The sequence below is a fragment of the Bacillus rossius genome, chromosome 15, assembly GCF_032445375.1.
Source record: "Bacillus rossius redtenbacheri isolate Brsri chromosome 15, Brsri_v3, whole genome shotgun sequence".
NCBI classification, from domain to species: domain Eukaryota; kingdom Metazoa; phylum Arthropoda; class Insecta; order Phasmatodea; family Bacillidae; genus Bacillus; species Bacillus rossius.
In genome coordinates this window covers 19,052,968-19,072,186 of record NC_086342.1, presented here as the reverse complement: position 1 = coordinate 19,072,186, position 19,219 = coordinate 19,052,968, and the positions used below count along the sequence as shown (strand labels likewise).

Below are 19,219 nucleotides of genomic sequence, written 5' to 3'. Positions count from 1 at the left end.
AAAATAACAAATAAAAATAATAAAAAAGTAGTTAGCTTTAGATTTTTTTATTTAATTGGTGTGTTTAACAGTTATAAAATAAATATTTATCCATCTAAAAAAAATTGTCGAAAATGTATTAATTTTAAAATTATAACACTTATTTTATGGCCTCATAATTATTGATTAACAAGTTATATATTTACTGTTCAACCCACTTAATTAAGTTGTCATTGTGAATAGGAACAATTAATGAAAAGTTGGCATTTATGATTGACCTTTCCCATTCAAAATCACTTAGTTTTAATTTGTTTAGGAAACAATTTTACTCGGTCTTTCTGATGTTTCACAACACCTTGCAGCCAATAACTAACTATTAATTGAAAGTTAAATTTTTGTGAACTTCAACAACATTACATGGCTTCAAATGAAATGCTTTCTCGTCAACGGTCACGAAATCATGCAGTTAGTTTGAATTTAACGTTTTCTAAAATCAAATATCTAATAACCTTAGTGATTTTTATCGAGTGTCCTGTAAGATTGGAATATTCGTTTTGGTTACGTAACAAATGAAAATAGGATTTTTAATTGGAAAATAAGATTTTACTTTCAATATGACTATATTTAAATAACTCTAAGGGGTAAAAGACACGAAATCCCTATGCCAAATAGATAACCTTAACAGCACACTTTGACGATTTGGAGGTATCTTTTAACTTTAATGCTTTATTTGGTGGCAAAAAGACATACATAGACATAACCCTATTTCAAAGTACCTTATTTCTTAAGTATTTATTAAGTACTACTTCTATAATTATTATATTTACATTCTTATAGTAAGTTTACACATCCTAATCAGATCTGTATGCTGCTTTTTAACTTAACTTTTAGATTTTAAGTCAATATATTTTGCAAGTTACTACATACATTCAATCTATTATTAAAATCAATTACGTTTGCACTGACACGTATATTTTTACGCGTAAAACCACCTGTACAGATTCTTGAAAAACACTTAAGGTACCTCCATTACACCTTTGCCTTAATTCCTATGCCATATAATGTTACGGTCACCGCTTAAATTTCACAGTTGACCCATGGACGACGAGAAGACTGCGCGCCAGTCCACAGCCTTGTGCTTAGAGGCGATACTGCGCTAGAAGCACCAGCGGACGTCGCCCTTATCATCCCACGTCACCAACACACGTACACCGCTGACTAGACAGGCGCCTTAAGTACTGTTCTGAAAACACGCGTGTATCCCAATTCCACTCTATAGAAATACAGTTTAAAAACGAAGTTCAGAACTAGAATACCTCATCCACCCTTAGCGCATTCGTAAAAACTTTCTCGTTAAGGGGCCCGCCTCGTCACGGGTGTATGTGTGTTAGTGAGGCGGGATGATAAGCGCGACACTCGCTGGTGCTTCTAGCGCGGTGTAGCCTCTGGACTGGCGCTCAGTCTTCTCGTCGTCACAGGATAACTGTGAAATTTGAGCGGTGACCGTAACATTATATGGCCTAGAAATGATCATAAAGGGGTAATGCAAGTCCCTTAAGTGCTTTCAAGAATCTGTACTGGTTGTTTTACGCCGAAAAATTACTCTGAAAACATGCGTTTTAGCCATTTTAACTCTTCTGAAACTACAATTTAAAAACTTAATCCGAGATCAAAAGTACTTTTCGGCCCTCAAGGAACTCTTAAATGCTTTTCGTAAGCAGGCCCCAACTCGGATTATCTTGAGCCGTTTTTAAATCGCGTTGTTTTTCCTGAAGCTCTTCACACCGCCAATGTGCCCGGGCAGCTCAGGAAGGATGAGGTGGGGGCCTTAATATCCAAACAACGTACCTGTAAGGTTAAGTCCTCGCGGAGCAGGCGACGCGAACAATGGAACGAGGTCGGTGTTCGCTTCAACGAACCCTCGGCGCTGCCAGAACCCGCACCTGTCGCCCCGGTGACGCCGATAGCGCTTCGGTCAAGATAGCGAGCGCTTGTGCAAACACGCGATAAGATGCGGTCCCGCGTTTCGCCGCGGGCGGGCGGTCTTTCCGCCGGAACGGAAACCACGCCAGCGTGTGAACTGTTCGACAATTCGAACAAAAACAATGACAAACTGTCTCGGCTTTCAGAAACCGAGCGGGGTGGTCGTTGCGGGATTGCCATTTTGAATTATGATGTCGAAGCCGCCATCTTGAATTCCGTCATTTTTCAATTTCACGTCACTTTTCTACCATCTTGGATTCCGTCATTTTTCATTTTGACGTCACTTTTCTGCCATATTGGCTTCCACCATTTTTAATTATGATGCAACGTCCGCCATATTGAAAAATCCTAATTATAATCCAAAATGAATAAAAATAAATCTAATTTTCGGCATTATGTTATAATGGAGCCATAAGCTCCAACTTTGATAGAAATATAGCAAATTTCTCCATCTGGCTATAAATGTAGCTTTGTAGCCTTGTAGCCTGGCTACAAAAGTAGTCTGCATTTCGCTCTGCATTGCATCAGATATCTTCAGGGTTGAGAACCAACTGACAATTGGAAGGCTGCAGGACTCTATATACACTATATTCCCTGGATACTTATTCAGATAGAAACGATATATTTGTTCCTTGAGATAAATCATTTTTCAAACTTTAGGTTGGTCATTTTGTGTACAGGTTTCTAAAATATTTTATAGAAGAATAGTAAATTTTTTGATGCTTCAATTTCCTTCTAGCCGAAGAAAATATTATTTCACATAAAAACTTTTTTAATAAAACGTCAAGTAGATGAACTAATTTACTCTACATACTACCATACTAATAGTTGTGCGAATACCATGTGTTAACACATTCTTTGTTCCTCATTTACGGGCACAGATAGTTTTAATCATTGATTTATTTAAAAAGGGTTTTTGTGATCCTAAGCTTAAAAAACTTATAGTTAAAAAAAAATTAAAAATAAACGCTTTTATAGTTCCCCAACCCCCTTTTCCGAGTGGAAGAAAGTCGAACCCTGGACACATTTTCCACCAGAACCCAACCACTCGAAATATTCTAATTCAAGAAAAATAAATATATTTTTGAAATTTTGCACATTTAGTGGCATTACGCCATCCCCTTTCCCCATCTTAGGGGAAGAATATTTAAGCCCGGACACATTTTCCACCATAACACGACCTATGAAAAACTTTAAATCGAGAGGAATATACTTTCAAAATTTTCAAATTTTAGGGGCATTACGCCCCCCCCCCCCCTCCTTTTCCATTTTCCACAATAACCCGAACTTTTGGATCGGAAACACTCCAATTCTAAAGAGCATTGAGTCTTAAAATTTTCGAAATTTTGGGTCTCTAACCCTCCCCCTAGGGGCATAGTCAACCCCAGGGAAAATTCACACCATGCACAGATTTCATGGATACACAAAAAGCATAGTTATTACCCATAGCTCGAAATTAGTGGTTTTTTACCCACTCCCCCCCCCCCCCCCCCAACTCCACCTTAACACTAAGGTCTTAAATTATCAAAATATTGTATTGTCTGAGGTTATTTATACGTATGCAAAATTTCAACACATTCGAACGTCGAAAAGTGGGTAAAAATTGAATGCAAAGATTTTATTGCATAGTCCATTCATACGAGAGATTCTCACCACAGTAAGCAACTCTCAGGTGCTTGGTATTGATTTCGAATGGCATTTTGTCATTTCGACCGCTGACTACAAGTTGCTCCCAGTGTCTGGATTTTTATGGATCTCTTAATGGGTTTTAATCCCATGGAGGATGAACAGTGCCTTAGCCAGGATTTTGTGAAGGAGGGTTTCCAGTATATACTATTAAATCATTTTTTAAGAGTAAGTTTTCTTTTTGAGTTTTAAAAGAAAATTGAAACACTAAAATCTCAGAGCTCTTCATGATTTTTTCCTTATCATAAATCACAGAACAGGCAACTGCACTACAACGTCAATATGACGCTATTAAAAATGTCACCTAGTACTATTTCTGTGCACAAAGTACCAATGTGCACAGCAGCCATTATTCTAGTATTTACAAGTAATCTAAACGTTGCACACTGAAGCCTAGGGTTCACACGCCATGTTGATTATTAATTTTTTCTTTATTTTATCGCCATTATTATTGTTTAAGAGCTCTTTCTGAAATTTAAACCCATTACCTCTTTTTTTTAATTTGTTGTTCTGTTACAAATATTTTCAACATATACTTAATCACTAAGTTTAATATAACGAGTGTACAAATTTCGAGGAAATGTTCGTTATTATTATCACATGCGCGACTTTTTGCACCCGTTGAAAATATCGGTGATTGGAGAAAATTATAAGGGAGTTATCGTGTTGGAACTTCAGAACTAGTCCTTGTTTAAAAGTAATGTCAATAAAATAAAGTGCAATTTATTTTTTGGTGTGTGAGACTGAGGATTAACACTATTATTTTATAAGTGAAAGTTCTTTGCGGAGGGGGGCTAAAATTTTCGAGCCTTACGAAAATTTGGACCGTGTGAGTGGTGGCTAGTGTGGGAACCGGGAAAGGAGGGGAATATTTTTTTTAGTTACGTGGTGGGAGAATCGCTAGAAGAGAGTGCAAGGGAGAGGTAGAAAGGACGCAGCATACTTGCACACTCGCATACTTTGCACACTCGCATAATTGCACTCTTGAATACTCGCACACTTGCATTGTCGCACACTCGCATACTTGCAAACTTGCATACTCGCATACTTGCACACTTGCAAAATTGCATACTCGCATACTTGCACACTTTCATACTTGGTCACTTGCATACTTGTACACTCGCATACTTGTACACACGCACACTTGCACACTTACATACTTGCACACTTGCATAGTTGTATACTCGTATACTTGCATACTTGTACACTTGCATACTTGCACACTCGTATACTTGCACACTTACATATTTACACACTTACATACTAGTACACTCGCATACTTGCACACTTGCATATTTGCGTAATAGCATAATGTAGTGTTCGCAAACTTGCATACATAAATAGATGAATTGATTTGTGACCTCAGACTAAGATAATTATGTTTCGTATACCTATAAATATAATAATAAACAAGACGTTTCACTTCTGTCTTGCAAGGACTCCACGCACATTTTTTTTTGAAGTGACAACGTCTAATAAATTTATGAACGCCGGCTGCACACGCGAAAAAGGATGACTCATTGCCCCGTTACGCTCAATGTAAGCTTGCGCCGCATCTATCTCTCTTCCACTCGATTGGAAGAACCATCGATTTGACTTTTTCGAGACACATTCAACTTGAAACACTCCCATTCGTTTCCTACTTTTCCTATCATCGTCCTATCCTCAACAGAATAACACAGATTGGAAGACGTTAAATAGCAAACATGTATAAAAGTTATAGTTAAAATAATCTGTTCGTTAAAGTAACAAACATATTTGAATTAATGAGTGAAAATAAAAGTAAATTTATCAATTAAATTGTAGATTTCATTTCACTCCTTCATTGTATCCATACAAAATAGTGATAATTCAATAAAAAATTATTCAATTTTGTTCATAAAAGTATGCAATCATTTCATCAATGTTTTCTTATGATGTTGTCACGTTAAACTATCGTCCGTAAACCGACTTTACAGTTTTTTTTTTTTAAGGGAATGATTCCGACCTGTATATTCGGCAGCGCGGAAGAGAGCTCGGGTTTAGGGATACTTGGTCGCTGGCTATGACCGCGGGCGGCGGTGCCCCGCGTGACGTCACGCCGGCAGAACGAGGAGTGATGGCGCCTGCTTCGGGCCGCGGGGTAATTAAACCACCAGGTGATGGCCGACCGTCTCGGTCGAGAGGTATAGGACAGGGGGGGGGGGGAAAGGTTGAAGGAAAAGGAAACAAGAGAGAATGGGTTCGGCCACACGACGGGAAAGACCACCGGCCGCGAGCGATCCACTCCACCACCCTGTGTGTGTGTATATATATACCTTTCATTTTTTATTGCGCCCGTCGGCAAAAAACCCACGGCGCGCGTGCGCAACGTCGGTCACGTGAGCTTCTATAGCGCGTCCCGAGTTTCTTTGCTCGCGAGGTCTCGTACCAAGGGCTAGAAGTTGCCCAAAATATCTAGTACGCCTAAGGTACGGGCCCATTGCGTGACATTTTACACCCATTACAACCTAACACTTTGTAGATATCTGTTAACAATATTTGACAGAACAACATATATGTACAAGAGAATTATATGTTAAACTAACAGAAATAAATATGTTAGGATGATAAATTATGTATATGTGTGTGTGTGTGTGTGAGCGAGTATTTCAGTACTCGCCAGATATGTGTAACTTCTTACCTCAGTAACAGGAAAATCAATGTATTCTCTTGTTGCAAATACGCTTATATGTAATACGAAAGTCGTACACGAAATTCGACGTGTATAAATAATTCCGAGCGTGATAAATGTTAGAAATTTGTGTTTTCAACCACATTTCTGGACGTGAATCACACGTGGTTTGCTCAACCGCAACTAGAATTCGCTGCCGGATAATAAATAATTCCAATATGGCAATTGGGATCAAAGTCATAGGCCAAGGTCATGACCCATAGGCCATTTGGGCCATTTTCAGGAATTATAAGCCTCAGCGAGGAAATTTAAGCTTCTCTGGGGAAAAGATAACACCAGATATAATATTTTGAGAAAAAAGATGTTTCATTACCCCTTCAAAAGGGAATCCATCCCTTGAAATAGAGAGATTGTTGGTCTCTTTGAGGATAATTTGTTTGTTTTTGAGAACTTTTGAGGACATATTTAACGTCACTCCGTGGCGTCACAATTCAAGATAGTGGACTGGCACCACACCCTGAACTTTAGCGTCGGACCGCTACTCACGTGACAATACTATTCACGTGGTGACGTGGCTTCTCACACAGTTTAAATGGCAGCTGTTGTAGGAATTTCACTTTGCATCGCCCAAAATAACATACTACCGTCATTATTTTGCACAATTTTTCTCCAAATTATATGACGTGGGAGGAAGGTATATATCCCCACATCCACCAATCAACCCCCTAGCGTCAGCCAATAATTATTTTACACTAAGTGAATATCCGTTGAAAATATTTGCGACAGAACAACCAACAAATGCAAAATAAAAAAAATGAAATCAAAAATCCCTTCTGGGCACAGCCTACAGCCGTAGGTATATTTACAAGCAAAATTTTCCCCTAGAAATGTTCTGGAAACTTCTCTAAACATCTGGACCATTTTCTAGAACTTAATTTGCATGGCATCCCATCCTGTATGTTCTCCATTTTCTCCAAATGGTCGACAAAACTTTTTATCATATTTCATGTTGCGAGAATGTTTCGAATATTTTAATGAGTGCATCCAGCATTGAATAGCTTACAATGACTTTCATATTATGTCCACTTAAGTGGTTCAAAATTTGTTTATAAGCCACATATTTCGTCCCTTTCAGATACTAATACGTGTTCGTATAAAAAATTTTCTTAGGACCAAGAATTAAGATAACATTGGGATGGTTTAATATAAATTCAAACGAATTTAATAATTACAAAGTTTTGAATTTTATTTTATTTCAAACATTGTTTTTACAGTAAAATATCGTTTCACTAAAAAATTTTAGCCAATGGTTTAAGAAAATGTTTAGAATATTTGCAATAAATTATAACGGATTTGATATAGTACCTACTAAGTGTTATGATTTTTTTTTTTGTTTCTCTGTACATTGTACGGAATATTTATATATTTAATATTTCAACCCTTGGTGTTTTTCAACCCCTTGAAGTAAAGGTCCGTCTTATGTAAAGTTGTTTCATGCCAAAGTTTTAGATAATTTTTTAGAAGATTTGCAATTTATTGTTATAGATTTTATAGTTTCCCATATAAGGAAGTTGAATTTGTTGGGCCTCTAACCCCTGTTTATTTCACCCTTAGCAGCAAGGAGAGAAATCAGTCGAATCAATATTTATTTTAATAAAAGAATTTTTTGATGATTTTCGGCACTTTTTTCTGAATAGCCTATCTAGCTAAATAATTACAGATTTTCGAAAAATCCATATTCCAATATGGCGGATGTGGTGACGTCAAAAATGAGCGTCGAGGTACTGATCATAAACTACGAGCGGCGGACACGCCAGAACATGGCCGATTCATCACGATTGACAAGCAATCAAGCCATCAAGCCGTAGTCCCATAATAAATACATGGGACCACACTCGCGATTTACATACAAATAACAGTGTACATGGTACGGAAATTATGAATATTTTGAAAATTATGCCAATAATTGTTCATTCCATTGCTGTAATGGGTCGTTTTATCAATAAATTATTTCAGACGAAAGTTCTAGATAAAAATTAGAAGATTTTCAAATAATTTGAACGGATTCACTATTGTACATACTGAGGGAATTATGAATTTTGATGTCCTTCAACCCTTGTTTCTTTCACCCGTTGATATAATGGTTGGGCAGATAAAATATATTTTGGACGGAATCTGTGATAATATTTTAAGGTTTTACAAGAAATAAGAACGGATTTGATAGTGTAGCCTACATGGTACGGAAATTATGAATTATTTTTTATAATTCTACCCCTGATTTTTTCATTATTTTTCTGCAGTGGTTCTTTTAGTAAAAATAAATGTTTTATATAATGATTATACCATTTACAAATAATCCAAACAGATTCGATAATGTGCCTACTAAGGAATTTTGAAATTTTTTTTGTGACCTTCAACCTTGGTTTTTTCACCTGTTGCAGTTATGGTTGGTCGTATAAAAATATATTTAGACAAAAGTATTTGGTAATACTCCTATGAGTTACGTATATTACGTTCAAATGGATGCGATGTTTGTAATATTATGGGAGCTATAGCGATTTTTATGTTTTTCAAAAAAACATAAATCCATAAAATTGTGTTTATACACACACAATCTCTCTCTATTTCACACACACACACACACACACCTACACACACACCTACACACACACACATATATATATAAACTTTTGGGTTGACGATGGTTTTGTGGTCTATCATCCACCCTCAGCGTATTTAAAAATGCTTTTCGTAAACAGAGACCACTCGGGCATATTTGGACATTTTTTTTTTCAATTCGCGCACAGTTTCTTCTGACGCTGTGTGCGTGCCCGGGTAGGCGAGCAGCACGCGACGGGGAGAGAGAGACAACGCCGCGCCGTCGCCGCGGGTGACGTCACGTCCGGTCCGGCCCACGTCTCCTAGCCGCCCACCTCCTGTCCTCGCCGCTGCAGGCGCAACCGTCGTTCCGCGTCCCCTCGCGGCGTTGCCAAACCTGCGCGCCGTTTCCGCGGTGGCCCTGAGAGTGGCGGATCCAAGTGGGGAGCACCAGGGGCAAGTGCCCCCCCCCCCTACCCCCCCCCCCCCCCGAAAAACCAATTGTCTGCTACATTAATATTGCCGACCAAAAAGATTGTTTCTGAAACCAATAAAATATTTTAATATAAACAATGAATTTCTTGTAGAATCATAAAATCTGGTGGTTGGATGTTATGTGTAGTGTGAGTAGATTAAATACAAATTTAGTAATTTTAAGACTTTTTTTTTTCCACTGGCTATTCTGAAATCCTGGAGTGCCCCCTCCGAGGTGAACCTCTGGATCCGCCACTGCGGCTGAGACACACGTGGGACCGGCTTTGTAAACTACGTCGTTAAAAGTACATGTTTGTCAAGAATCCGGGAAACTAATCTGAAGACATATTTTCTCCAGAGAGGCTAAAATTTCCTCGCTGAGGCTTAAATTCCTTGAAACGGGCAAAAACTCAAGCCTCTGGGTCGCTACCTGGACCTATGACCTTGAATACAACCATCGCATTGGTACTCTTTAAAATTAATACAAAATAATTTTAAAATATAAAATATCGTATACTTATTAAAATAAAAATACTTACAAAGTCGAGATCGGAGTTGCTGGATTCAATTCCCGGTGTAAGTACTTGTTAAAATATTTTTTTTAATTTCTCCTATGTTTGTTCGTTAAAGAATTGTTTGTTAAACATCATCTTATATTTACGAAGAACGCTAATTACATTACTATCTAGGGATCTTCGTAAATTTACGTTTTATCTTCGTAAGCTTACTGTTGTTGAGTTCACTTTCTTTGAGCACGAATAAACATTAAATAAGCTTATTATTTATTCACAAACATTCAAAAACTTTTTTTTTTTCTTTCTTTCTGCGCGTGTGTTTACGCTGTTTTCAACGAAAAACGTAATGGCCCGTCTACACTGGCAATGTCCTAAATTGTGTCCAACGGACACTGATCTCTGATTGGCCTACGTGCCCCTCTGACGTCATGGATGGCGTGGACAGTGGTCCGAATACATTAGTCAACTTGATGTTTTTGTCCCAGTCGGTGTCTTTTGGTAGCATATAAGAAGGACACTTGTGATATTTTCTGTTTTCGGTTCCCGTTTCAAAAAAAATAAACTGAAAAGAACGGACGATGTGGTAGGAATTGAAGTAAGTTTTTGGACATACGCCATTGCTAAGCACTTTTTCTGTAGAAGAAAACTAAAACAGGAATATGGTGTTATGGAATATTTTGTGGTGTTTATATGCTGTTGACAACAGCAATTTTTGCTTAATTTGGGTTTTTTTTTCTTTTGGGTATTTTCATTTATTTATTTATTTTTTAGTTTCTAGTTTTCTTCTACAGAAAAAGTGCTTAGCAATGGAGTATGTCCAAAAACTTACATCAAGTCATGCACTCCCATTGCACAAATCTTTCAAAGATGTGGTAGGAACAGGAAGGCAAGCAGACAAAACGAAATATTAATTAGTGCTGTCCGTTTGCGGACGGAGCAGTTAAAAGGCCAAACACAGGATATAATTTTTTTGGCAGTGTATTTACAATTTATTTATTAGCATTTACTTTTCCTTAACCTTCTATCTAAATGTAATAAAACTCTTACAACTTTCACAAGTTAAGTTAATTTAAAAACTAAGATGCATACTGATTTGAAATGCATTAAAACAATAAACAAAAACACTCGAAAAACATTTACTTTGCCGCTCTATAACTACTGCGCTCTAGTGACATCGGACGTCGTAATTGTAGACAGGTCAGTTTTCCGTGCTACAATGTGACGTCATTCACATTCTGATAACGACACGGACCCACATGTTTGGACTGCTGTAGACGGGCCTTACTCTTTAAGTCTTAATCCACCATACTTCCGGTGATCCGCTTTCAGGAAGAACTCCGTCATTTCTAACAAAGTACGCAAGGTTGGTTACGAAGCAACAACGCTACCAACGCAAGAAAGTCACAGTAGTTCATACGGCACGCAGTCGCAAGACATCACATAGCACCAACTTAAGAGTATGAAACAGCCAAACGCATATTCATACCACGGTATTCTTTTGATAATTCATATTTAACAGAAAACAAAATTTGTTAATATATTTTTAGTAAAAAATAATTATTTTCTGTAAATTGTGTAAAAGTCTAACAAGTGTAAACATCACCTGTGCAATAAAAGGAACATCCTGGGCTTCTTTGCACTTAACGTCTGCTTCTTTAAAAAAAAAATTTATATTCCTTCTCTGTCGAAAATACAAGCCAAAAAATAAGAAAATTTGAAATTGAACATAACTTGCTTTGCGCTATTAGGACTTGCGTATTTTATAAACCAATACTAAAAAGAACTGTGATTTCTGAACAAATTACGTCTTGCGTTTCTTGGTAGTTTATGAATACTAAACAAGACCCCTACCAATACCATCACATTTAGTTTTGATAAGTTTAGGAGAAAAATAAATTGTGTCGCCGTCGGTCACTCACTGGAAATCATATACTTATAAAACTATTATTAACAGTTAAATTTGAGGCTGGATTTTTGACGTGATAACGTCTTATAAATCGATGAACGCTGGCTGCACGCACGAAAAAGCATGACTCATTGTCACGTTCCGCCTGAGCCGACCGTGCAAGACCCGGTGAACCACCGTGCAAGAAAATCTTCTATAATATCAAACAGGTTAAGGCGGGCTTTTTAACTAATTGTTCGTAATTATATTTAAACAAATTATTTAAATTAATTTTTTTTCCAAAAACTGTAAATAATATTTGAAAATTAAAAAGTATGCAAATTTTCATCAATGTTTTCTTATGACGTTATCACGTAAAATTATCGTCCGTAAACCGACTTTACAGACAACCCCCTTTTTTTATTGTGTTTTCGCAGATGTTACATTTCTGGCCCTGCGCACTGTTCGTTATACAGACAATAAAATTTAAACGATTGTAGGCCTAAACGTTTGAAAAGCACCGATTTCACTGTCAAACATTTTTCTTTCAATACATTTCAATGAATTTGGTCAAATAATATTTTTGAAGTTAATTACGACACCGAAAACGTCATTAAATCAGTCATGTTTGACATGTTGGATGATTTGAACTGCCATTATATAATTTTTTTCTAAAATGTTTTGAATTTTTGACGGAATCAGCTATTCAGATTAGTGAAAAATAAAATGGCTTGCATTTCAGTCTCAGTGAATCTTTAAAGTGACGATGAACACATGAGCGTTAATATAATTAATGAAGAACTAAATATTAAGTTTATAGTTGATGTCTACAAGCAGTTATTTATCTGTAAAAATAAAAAAAAAATATGTTTTAAATTAAACAACTACATAGCATGAACTTAATAATGGAACAAGTGTAATGTGATTAGAAATAACTTATATTTAAAAAGTTAGAGTTGCAAAAATACCATTAAGTTAAAAATGGCCATCAAATCTGTAGTTTATTATATATTGTTTTAGTAAAATTAAAATAAGTTAAAGCTTGTTAAATTTAGAAAAAAATATAATTGTGCAACAGGGTTGTAAACGTGTTTCAAGCTGTATCCAATTTTTTGCAATTGGTAAGTAGAAAACTTCAAAATTTGTTGCAATACATAGTATGAGTCAAATTTTTACCATTATAAATTCTTTTGTAGGTTTATTATGAGAATATAAATGAAAAACCTATAACATACCACTTATGATCTGAAGTGCTTCCCAAAGTGTTCTGTATTAGTGGGTCCAAATACTTAAACTTCGTAGACCGTGGGGAAAATTTTACATAAAAATGTGATATATGGAAAATGCACCATTCAAGTTCAAAGTTTAATAACTTTAATTTTATGTTCATAAAAGTTGCAATATTTTTTAGAATGAACGTCAAGTAGGTTTATCTATAAAAAAAAAGCTTATACACGGGTTTATTTCTTTCTCAAAATTGTATGAATATAAAATATTATTTATTCTTTTGTATAGCCTAACAAAACACGTTCATATTTATATTTTTTAAGTAAAGTCATGTCTTCAATTAATTTATGAATCGAAACCGTTTTCCCTATAAATGTAAAGCATTAAAAGCAACGGTTGGAATCCAAACTCAGATATTTATGGACATACACGAATATGTTACAATTTTTACTGCTCTGACGATTGCAGGCGTGGGTCGCATGGACGTATATGACATTTACAAACGTGAAATATTGTGAGGTTTATGAAAGTTTTTGTGCTTCGGCTTCCTCGACATAAAACTCGAAGGTTTTAATGATTTAAAAAAAAAATATGTCAACCGTTTTTCATCACCGCATTAAGCAACAAAAACAAAAATAAGTCAACTAGGAGAAACGAACATCCTCGCATGTAAGCTCAACATTTCTGGCGATTTTAGTTTTTGAAGGATCGGTTTACGAATCCATAAAGTTCATGAGAAACTACACAATGTAACATTAAAATTTATATGTCAACGTTTTCGAGTGTCAGAGACAAAAAAACTGAACATTTATAATTGCCGATAAAAAAATAGCGTGGTTTCAGCTGTATCGAGAACGTTATCTTTATCTGAAATCTTAAAAAAAAGATCCCTGCTTCGCGCACGGATATGCAGGTTCTTTGGCGCCGCAGCACGAGACAAGAATACGTGGGAGGACTTGTTTCATTTGCTAGGAGCGAAGAGAGAGAGAAAAAAAAATTATAAAAAAAGAAGGCCACGCGCAATAAGTCTCGCGGATACATTCATGCGGACCCAAACATTTGATTTAAACGCGGACGGTTACGTTTCCGCCCGGCGGTCAACGGGTATGATAATTTATTTATTCTTAATTTTTTTTTTTTTTAACGTCTAACGCGTGGGTGACCCAACGCCAAGTAGACGGTTGGATGTGTTTTTTTTTTTTTTTTTTAAATAGCTTCTCGTTTTATTCTCTCCCCTTCCCTTGTTTCACCCTTCCCTCCCCCCACCCTACTTCAAAAAAAAACAACCAGACCTTATTCTTCCCCTCTTGGAGTTTAATCTCCCGTGACGGAGCGTAGGTACAGCTCGCGCCCATAACGTAACTCGGTAAGTGAGCCAGTCCGCCCACGTGCTGTGACGTCACCCGGAGGGATCCGGGCCCGTCTAGTCTCGTCCAGGCCGGTGTAGCTTCTCGCGCACCTGGATTCGTGCGCACGAGCGGCCGTTTGCCAGGAGCAGCGGCGTTGCCAGATCTACTACGGAAAAGTAACTTCTTAGGCTGGGTTCACAATTGAAAAAATAACAGTAACAGTAACAGTAGGTCGTGTGCATAGGATATGAACGCCATGTTTCCTAACCTAACGATTCATAATAGCAGAAAGTTGGTCATGTGCATGGGAGCGAGGTCGTTCGCATAGGAGTGAAATGAATATATTTTATTTCGTTCGCGTACGCATGGCACAACAGCCAATGAGAGAAGAGCAGGGTGCTTTTTTGGCGGGACTAGAAATATGTATATATTTACTAACCATATTGTGGTAAGAAAATGTCGAGATAATAATAGTATTATCGTTATTTTGAAAGTTAATATGTTTATTTACTAACACTGCTAACAGATGTCGCATAGTTCGCGAAATTTCATTGGCTGAAATTAACAGTAAGAATTCAATTGTGAACCGATTTCGCAGTTCGCACAGGTCGTGTGCACAGGTCGTGTGCATGGCTTGCTATGCACTCGCTTAATTTTTTTAATTGTGAACCCAGCCTTAGCGGCGTCCAGAATATCTGGATTGCTGGGTTTCCACCCGCTGTGTTGTCCGCATTGTCTGTTTGGTGTCATCGTTGGGTCCGTCTGTTTGTCGCCGTGTTGTCCGAGTCGTCTAATAAATCGATGAACGCCGGCTGCACGCACGAAAAAGTGTCCCGTTACGCTCATTGTGCACTTGCGCCGCATCTATCTCTCTTCCACTCGATTGGAACAGCCATCGATTTTACTTTTTCGAGGCACATTAAACTTGAAACACTCCCATTCGTTTCCTACTTTTCCTATCATCGTCCTATCCTTAACAGAATAACACAGATTGGAAGAAAATAAATAGCAAACATGTATAAAAGTTATAGTTAAAATAATCTTTTCGTTAAAGTAATAAACATATTTGAATTAATGGGTGCAAATAAAAGTAAATTTATCAATTAAATTTTATATTTCATTTTACTCCTTCTTTGTATGCATACAAAATAGTGATAATTCAATAAAAATTATTCATAAATTATGCAATAATTTCATCAATGTTTTGTTATGACGTTGTCACGTTAGACTATCGTCCGTAAACCGACTTTACAGACAACCAATTTTTTGACGTGACAACGTCTAATAAATCGATGAACGCCGGCTGCACGCACGAAAAAGTGTCCCGTAACGCACATTGTCCCACTACAGATGTCTCACTATGGATGTGTCCTGTTATGCTCATTGTACGCATGCGCGGCATCTCTCTTCCACTCGATTGGAACAACCATCGATTTGACTTTTCAATCATATTTTTGTCGTTTGAATTATTAATATTATGTTATTTAACGATCTTCCACCGATTTTCAGCACAATCGGTACGGTTATTAATTTCCCGCCTACCACTATAAGAAATAAACTTGGCGGACTACATACGTTTTTAAAACATCCACAACACAAAACAAAATTTTTATAAATATATATAACATCTGAAACAATATTGTTTTCAATATGGCCTCGTGGCCGTGCCGTTATCGAATCCCGGCCGCTGCAAAACTTTCATTTTTCTACTTGTAAAAATAAATACGGCGCGCGCGACACTACAAAAGTAGTAAATATATTTGAATTAAAGGTTGCAAATAAAAGAAAATTTATCAATTAAATTGTAGATTTCATTTCACACCTTCTTTGTATCCATACAAAATAGTGATGATTCAATAAAAATGATTCAATTTTATTCATAGAAGTATGCAGAGGTAGATTTTATCATACAGAAGATAGAAAAAATTTAAAAAAATTCTTCCTCAAAGAATATAATATTTTTAATGCCTAAATGGTTTGGTTGCAAAAACCAATTACGGCTCAGTCTCAGGCCGAATATGATAATTCATTTTCTTCTGGATCAATCATTTCATTAATGTTTTGTTATGACGTTGTCACGTTTAACTATCGTCCGTAAACCGACTTTACAGACAACCATTTTTTTTTGTCACTGCCCTTGTTCATACTATCTCGTCGTTATCCCGCTGTATCCATCTGTGCTGTTATAATATTTTGACTAATTCCCTCCATAGGATTTTTTTGCGCTGTTTGCGTTTCTTTGTGATTTTTTGACAACGGCTGATTTTACTTGTTTTCTGTGTGTTTTTTGCAGGTTCAGCTTTTTTTGTATATAATTTTTTTTTGACAGTTATTGAGATTTTTATGATTTACAGTTTAACCAGCAATCGAGTATGTCCAAAATTCATTAATCAATCTCCTCCGTTGCAATAAACATTCAAAGAACGTAACTAAGAGGTTGAGTCTTACATGACAGACATACTTCGTCCGCAGGGTAATTCAGAAAGAAAAAAAAACTACGTGATTTGAAAGCTGCTCAAAATATCAAAATATGGTCAATTTAAGACTACTCTTCGGCTGAGTAGTTCTCTTTCTGCATTTCATTTTTTAAACTATATTTGTTAGAAGAGTAAACATAGCTAAAACACTTGTTTTTCAGAATTATTTTTATACTTTCGTACAGATTCTTGAAAGAACTCGAAGAAAATTTTTAATGTACCCTTATCTTCATTTACCCGCCACAAAATTTCTAATCTCATAGTTGTCCTACGCACCGCGAGAAGACTGCGCGCCTTGTGCTTAGAGGCGATACAGCGCTAGAAGCACCGTCAACAGTCGCACTTATCAACCCGCCTCACCAACAAATGCTACATCCCCGACTAGGCAGTCCCCCTTGATGTTTTATGTTTATTAGTCGAGGACCGATCACATTTGGGAAGTTGTTGATGGCACACGTTGTGGAGACTGAAGTACCTACACACCCGGGAGTCTCTCTCTGAATTGCGATGCGAGAGCCACCTGGTGAGTGATTCCGGAACTGCATCGTGAGTCCTCCCGGCGACAGCAAGCTACAAGCCGTCTGCTCTTTGACTAAGGGGCCGAGAGCACGCGATGGTTTCTTACGATAACTCGGGCCCGGATAGAGGAGGCCGCCCACCTGGAGTTACCATTGCTTTCCGGTGCACGCACCGAGCGCTCATAGGGCGACATTCGCACGTGCATCGAGTATCCATTCGCCTCTACGCACCAGGGGGCATGTGTCGTTTTGCCTAAAGGTTAGGTTAGGTTATGTTAGGTTAGGCAAAACGCCGTTAGGCAAATCGTCATTAGGCAAAACGCCGTTGGCCAAATCGTAGTTAGGCAAATCGCCGTCAGGCAATTCGCCATTAGACAAAATACCGTTAGGCAATTCGCCGTTAGGCAAAACGCCGTTACGCAAAACGAGGTTTTGTCATCATAGTAACATTTTAGGCAAAACGTCGTTAGGCAAATCGCCGTCTGGCAGAACTCCGTTAGGGAATACGCCGTAAGGCAAATCGCCTTTAGGCCAAAAGCCGTTAGGCAATTTGACTTTAGGCAAAACGCCTTTAGGCGAAATGACTTTAAACAAATCGCCGTAACGAATTCATGTTTAGGCAAACCGCCTTTAGGCAAATCGCCTGTTACTCCTCCGCATCAGGCAGTGAGAGGCTCTAATCCACAGGGATGTTTCGTCTAAAATTAAATTCAACTTTGTTATCAATTGGTTACAAAAATAAAGTATTTAAATATTGCTACATTTTTTTTAAGACATTGAAAATATCTCTCTTAGGAATAATCGGAGAAACTGTCATCAAGAGAGAATTTTTTAACGAAGATATTGGCAACTCGTCAGATGTGAATTAGTTTTAAAATTCATTCAAACAAAAAAAATATATTTTTGTTACCTAGGTGAAATAGGAGGAAGTCCTTTTCGTACTTAAATAACAAAATCACACTGTTTCACTTCCCATCTATTTACATCAATAATAAAAACAGTCATCGTTTTGTAAACTTTTTTTTATGGCTGTGCTTAAGCTATCAAAATTCTTACAATTTTGAATATTTTTTAAGGTTAGATTAATTTCAACCAAAATTTCTGGAAGAAATTTAAACGATAATGCAAAACAGGCAGTAGCATTGTCTTTAAACATTAAGAGTTGTAGTTATTAATTTCATTTAGTACCTATCCTTATCGGAACTGCACAAAAAACCTTAAAAATGCAACTCTGGCAACTATTTATAAAAATGAAGGTAATGTATATCTTCAATTTTATGAACGTTCATGGGCTCAAAATGTCTACAAAGGGTAATTATGAATTACGTAATTTTATAATGATGTCATGGAATAGGTAATACGCTCTTAATTTTATTGTCGTTAAGTGAGAAACAAGAGCTTAATGCACAAACTGGTGTACTAAGACTGGCTCACGGTAATTGTTCACTTACCTCAGTCATTTTTGAAAATAATATCGGATTTGACACAGTAAATTTCCCGACTTTTCATAGTATAGCATTAGTATATAATAGTCGATAAGAGCCCTGGGTTCACGGGTGAGAATCGAGAACGTCGGTCCACCATCTTGGAGGATGTCGTCACGGTGGCCATCTTGAATGAACTTATTCTTTAAAATTTTCAAAAAATATGTAAAAATTGACTAAAATATTTCAATATTGGCCCTTAATTCGTTAATATGACCCAAAGTTTCCCATTTCTAGGGATAATTTTCACTAAAAAATAAATATTTGGAAATTAAAATAATACCCGATAAAAAAAATCCCGTTTTGATAGAAAAATTCACTTTCTATTCCCTTTGAAAAAATCCTAAAAGAGGCTAAAATTCCCCATTTACCAGCCGCCTGTAAGCCTCTG

General features: G+C 36.9%; 1 protein-coding gene across 2 annotated transcripts in view; it reads right to left on the bottom strand.

Moving 5' to 3' along the window:
- Positions 1–19,219, bottom strand: part of LOC134539256 (uncharacterized) — a 115,873-nt gene that overhangs the window by 27,703 nt on the left and 68,951 nt on the right. Inside the window, exon 1 of one of the 2 annotated variants that reach the window (XM_063381074.1) lies at positions 1,828–1,912. The exons of the other annotated variant lie outside the window; for it this stretch is intronic. The gene's annotated coding sequence lies outside the window, so the exon portion shown is untranslated. Of the gene's footprint in view, positions 1–1,827; positions 1,913–19,219 lie in introns of those variants that run through there. 2 annotated transcript variants of the gene reach the window in all.